A 5,903-nucleotide genomic window follows, 5' to 3' on the forward strand; every position below is an offset into this window, starting at 1 on the left:
TGGATCTGGAGACCATTATGCTAAGTGAAATAAGCCAGTCAGAGAAAAACAAATATCATATGATTTCTCTCATATGTGGAATCTAATGAACAAACTAAACTAACAAGCAAAACAGAGACAGACATAGATAGAGGGCAAGCTGACACCCATGGGGGGCAGGGGGTGGGTTAGGGGGTAGAGGGGTTAAACAAAAAGGAAAAAGGCCCTGGCTGGTGTGGCTCAGTGGACTGAGTGCTGGCTTGTGAACCAAAAGGTCACCAGTTCAATCCTGGTCAGAGCACATGCCTGGGTTATGGGCCAGGTTCCTGGTTGGAGTGTGCAAGAGGCAACTGATCGATGTTTCCTTCACACATCAATGTTTGTCTCCCTCTCTCCCCCTCTTTCTGAAAATAAAGAAATAAAATATTTTTTAAAAATAAAAAAACTGGTAGAGGGGAGTGAAAGGGGGAAATGGAACAACTGTAATAGCATAATCAATAAAATATATTAAAAATAAAAAATAAGCCCTGGCTGGCGTAGCTCAGTGGATTGAGAGTGGGCTGGGAACCAAAGTGTCCCAGGTTCGATTCCCAGCCAGGGTACATTCCTGGGTTGCAGGCCATAACCCCCAGCAACCGCACATTGATGTTTCTCTCTCTTTCTCTCCCTCCCTTCCCTCCCTAAAAATAAATAAATAAAATCTTAAAAAAAATAAAAAAAATAAAAAAATTAAAAACTTTAATAAAAATTAATTAATTAGTTAATTTTAAAAAGAATGTTGTGCCACTGAGGATTCAGACCCTTCAGAAATAAAAGTTTGAGAAACTTCATCAGATATAGAACCCCAGCCAGCCAGAATGCAAGCTGAGAGCAAGAGAAGTATGGGAAAAGATAGTAGAAGGAAATTATAAAAATCAATTTTGGGTTCCTAAACAGTGATAGAAATAAGAGTTACAGCCATGTATAATTTCTTCCTTAATTGTATTATTTATATATAAAAAGACTTTCTGTCAGTGGACGCCACTGAGTAAGCATCACTGAAGTCCCCTCTCCTGCAGTTGTCATGTCTAAGTCAGAGACTCCCAAAGAGCTGGAACAGCTACAGAAGTTTTCATTGGAGGTTTGAGCTTTAAACAACAGATGAGAGTCTGAGGAGCCATCTTGAGCAGTGGGGAATGCTGATAGACTGTGTGGTGATGAGAGATCCAAACACCAAGTGCTCCAGAGGCTTTGGGTTTGTCACATATACCACTGTGGAGGAGGTGGATGCAGACAGGAATGCCTTGAATGCAAGGCCACACGAGGTGGATGGAAGAGTTGTGGAACCAAAGAGGGCTGTCTCAAGAGAAGATTCTCAAAGACCGGGTGCTCACTTAACTGTGAGAAAGATTTTTGTTGGTGGTATTAAAGAAGACACTGAAGAACATCACCTAAGAGGTTATTTTGAACAGTGTGGGAAAGTTGAAGTGATTGAAATCATGACTGCCCGAGGCAGTGGCAAAAAAAGAGGCTTCGCTTTTGTAACCTTTGATGACCATGACTCTGTAGACAAGATTGTCATTCAGAAATACCATACTGTAAATGTCCACAACTGTGAAGGAAGGAAAGCTATCTAAGCAAGAACTGACTAGGGCTTAATCCAGTCAGAGAAGTTGACGTGGTTCTAGAAACTTCAGAGGTGGTCACGGAGGTGGTTTGGTGGGAATGACAACTTTGGTCATGGAGGAAACTTCAGTGGTCAAGGTGCTTTGGTGGCAGCCATGTTGGTAGTAGATACGGTGGTGGTGGTGGTGGATATGGTGGCAGTGGGGGTGGCTAAAATGGATTTGGTCATGATGGAAGCAATTTCAGAGGTGGCAGAAGCTACAATGATTTTGGCAATTATAACAATGAGTCTTCAAATTTTGGACCCACAAAAGGAAGAAACTTTGGAGGCAAACGCTCCGGCCCCTGTGGTGGTGGAGGCCAATGTTTTGCCAAACCATGAAACCAAGCCAACTAAGGTGGCTATGCTGGTTCCAGCAGCAGCAGTAGCTATGGCAGTGGTGGAAGGATTTAATTACTGCTGAGAAACAAAGCTTAGCTTGGGAGGAGAGCCAGAGAAGTAACAGGGAAGCTACAGGTTGCAACAGATTTGTGAACTGATCCAAGCACAGTGGTGGCAGGGTGTAGTTGCTACAAAGAAGGCATGTTTCAGACAACACTCCTGTGAATGGGCAAAAACTCAAGGATGGTATTAGTGACTAATTGTATAACAGGTTATTTTAGTTTCTGTTCTGTGAAAAGTGTAAAGCATTCCAACAAAGGGTATTTTTAAAAAGGCTTTATTTATTTATTTTTAGAGAGAGGGGAAGGGAGGGAGAAAGAGGGGGAGAAAAACATCAATGTGTGGTTGCCTCTCATGTGTCCTCTACTGGGGGTCCGGCCGCAACCCAGGAGTGTGCCCTGACTAGGAATCGAACTGGTGACCCTTTGGTTCTCAAGCCAGTGCTCAGTTCACTGAGCCACACCAGCCAGGGCCCAAAAGGGTTTTTAATGAAGTTTTATTTTGCACCCATGCCATTGATTGCTAAATGTAATAGTGCGATCATGATGCTGAATAAATGTGTCTTTTTTAAAAAATGTACTGTGTAAAGTTAGTCTACTCTGAAGCTATCTTGGTAAATTACCCCAACAGCGTGAAGTTAGAGTTCCCTAAGGGTAATGCCACGTTCCATTTGAAATTTATTTATATCCTGTTTGGGATCACAAGGCACTGTCTTCAGAAACCTTGATGTAGTTGAATTAATAAATTACTGTGTTGTGAGCTGGAGTTCACCATTAAAAGGGTCACCCAAGCAGAGTCATGGAGTTTATTTGGTTATTAATGGTTGTTAGCACATCCTATGTGATATATCTAAATTTCATTATGGTACCAGCTAAAATTATAGAAGGGAATGAAGTTGGTATATCATCCATTATCATGTGTAATCAATAAATGATTTAATGTCCTCTTGAAAAAAAGAATTATATATAAAAATATACTATTTCCTGCTTCTTCTTCTTTACCCTTATTAGTTTATATAGCGATTATTTTAGCAGGTAACTCTACAACTTAGTCTCTGGGCCACAAAATATCCAAGTGGAATTATTACTTATTTAGAGGAGAAACTAACACCATTAATACTGTGGCTGTCATTTGGAGAAGATTGCAAAGGCTGTTGGGATTTTGTGTCTTTCCCCTTTGGGGACAGGATGGGAGCATATTTTTTTGAAGGATGCTGGCATTTTGTCAGACAGAAACATAAAGTTGTCAGTATTGCTGATGGAAGTTCAAATACATGTAGAAGGGTTGTATTGATGCTGAGAAGCCAAAGAGGTGGGAGGGGGAGTTATGCCACATCTGGCTTTGTGATGCTGGCACAGGGACTCTGCAACCACATTTCTTCCTTGTCTTCTGGCTCTCTGTTAGGTTCCCCCAGGAGCAACACTAGAGAATGACTGAAAGGCTAGAGAAGGGAACAGGGGTCTCTCTCCTTTCTTTTTGCTTTCTGCTCTTATTGCTGTCACCCAGCCTTGGCCCTCAGCTTGCCATCAGTTGATTTCCATCTCCGGTACAGAACCAGTCAGAGAACACCCCTTAAGAAGTCAGAGTCCCCAGATCTATGCGGCTCATCTCCTAAGCCTTAACAGTATCAGCAACAGCCACTGAGCACCCTCTCCTCGGAGTCTGATTTCCAGCTCTGCAGGGCCGCTCCTCCAACCTTAGAGATTCATAACTCCATCTCTTCTTCTTGTTCCCCCAGCGCTGAAAGTGGGACCTGCTTCCTGCAATTATTGTCTCTGCTATCTCAGTTCCTCCAAATGCCTTCCTTCCACTGACTACTTAATCAATTCTCTATATGCAGTTCTTTCTGTTGAAATATTTTGTGTAGTTTGTTTTCCCAGCTGGATCCTGATGTATAGTGTACTTTAGTGGTTATTTATCAATTATATCTCAATAGAGATGGAAAATAAAAATAAGAAAAGTGGGCAAAGCATATGAATAGGTGGTTTATAGAAGAACCCCCCCCCCCAATACTAAGAGGCACAAAAAGATGTTCAAATCCATTGATTATCAGAGAAACACAAATTAAAACAACAATGAAATATTACTTTACACCCATTAAGTTGGCAAACACACACACATACACACACACAGAAACACAGGTAATATCAAATGCTGGTGCCAATGTAGGGAGATAGGACCCCCAGTGTACTGCTGCTGGGAGTATAGGAACAGCTATTCTGGAGAACAATATATCAGTATCTAGTTAAATTAAGTATACACCTAGCCTGAGTCCCTGTAATTCTGCTGTTATGTATGCACCAGAAAGAAATTCTTACACAAGGTGTAAGGTGACATACATGACAAAGCTTATTCCAGCTTTATTTGTGGTGACTGGCAGGTGCAGGCAATCTGGACATTTGTCACTAAGGAAGCAGGTATGACATTACCGAACACTGTGCAGTATTTGCAAGCAAGATTATATGTAGACCCATCAATATAAAGAGAGCCTAAAAGCGTGATGCTGAATGACTTCTGTGGCCAGTAATGACAGAGTAAGTAACCTGAACCATAGCACTCACTAAGAACTAGACGAGCTCAGCAAACTATGAAAACATTTGCCCTGGCTGATGTAGCTCAGTGGATTGAGCGCGGGCTGCGAACCAAAGTGTCGCAGGTTCGATCCGCAGTCAGGGTACATGCCTGGGTTGCAAGCCATGACCCCTGGCAACTGCACATTGATGTTTCTCTCTCTCTCTCTTCCTCCCTCCTTTCCCTCTCTATAAATGAGTGAATAAAATCTTAAAAAAAAAACCATTTCCTTGAAAATATCCAACTGATAACAGATACTGAAGAATTACAGGGCAAAAATATGGGAGAAAGAAGAAGCTGAGAGAGAGGTGAGCTCAGCATTAAAATGGTTTACCCCTAGACTTCCGGCCAAGATGCAGATGTAAGTAGATACACTGTGCCTCCTCGCACAACCAAAATAAGGACAACAACAATTTGGGAACAAAATAACAACCAGAACTAACAGAAAATTGAACTGTACGGAAGTTGGACAACCAAGGAGTTAAAGTAGACACATTCATCTAGACCATAGGAAGGGCAGAGTCAGGCAGCCGAGCAGAGAGAGGTTGCAGCACAAAAAGCGGTGGCACCGGGTGTGTAAGGCATCCCAGGCACACAAGAGCACAGTGGGCAGACCCTGGGCACAGAGTGGCAACAGGCAGACCCAGCAAGGCGGTGATTGTGAAGCAAGGCACCGTGTGCAAGGTGGCTGGCTGACCAGGCAGTCCTACATTTGTGAGCAGATAAACCTGTTGAAATTGGGGAGCAAGACAGACCATGCAACCCAGGGTCCCAGCACCAGGAAATAGAGCCTCGGGGCACCAATTGAAAACACCTGTGGGGGTTGAGGCGCAGGGAGAGACTCCCAGCCTCACAGGAGAGTTCGTTGGAGAGACCCACAGGGTCCTAGAACATACACAAGCCCACCCACATGGGAATCAGCACCAGAAAGGCCCAGTTTGCTTGGGGGAAGTGGTGGAGGGGACTGGAGTCCAACAGAGAGCAGAGTGGGCACCACTGTTCCCCCTTAGACTCCCTCCCCCAACATACAGCATCACAACCCAGCAACTGGGTTGCCTCGCCCTGGTGAACACCTAAGGCTCCGCCCCTCATATGTAACAGGTGCATCAAGACAAAAAAAAAAAGGCCCCAATGGAAGAACAGATCAAAGCTCCACAGCAAATACAACTAAGTGACTAAGAGATAGCCAACCTATCAGATGCACAGTTCAAAGCACTGGTGATCAGGATGCTCACAGAATTGGTTGAATTTGGTCGCAGATTAGATGAAAAAATGAAGGCTATGCTAAGTGAAAATGCACAGGAAC

General features: G+C 43.4%; 1 pseudogene; it reads left to right on the plus strand.

The window, feature by feature from the left end:
• Positions 1-976: 976 nt before the first annotated feature.
• LOC114505121 lies at positions 977-1,966 on the plus strand (annotated as a pseudogene).
• The last annotated feature ends 3,937 nt before the right edge of the window (positions 1,967-5,903 follow it).

The sequence above is a fragment of the Phyllostomus discolor genome, chromosome X, assembly GCF_004126475.2.
Source record: "Phyllostomus discolor isolate MPI-MPIP mPhyDis1 chromosome X, mPhyDis1.pri.v3, whole genome shotgun sequence".
Lineage (NCBI taxonomy): Eukaryota > Metazoa > Chordata > Mammalia > Chiroptera > Phyllostomidae > Phyllostomus > Phyllostomus discolor.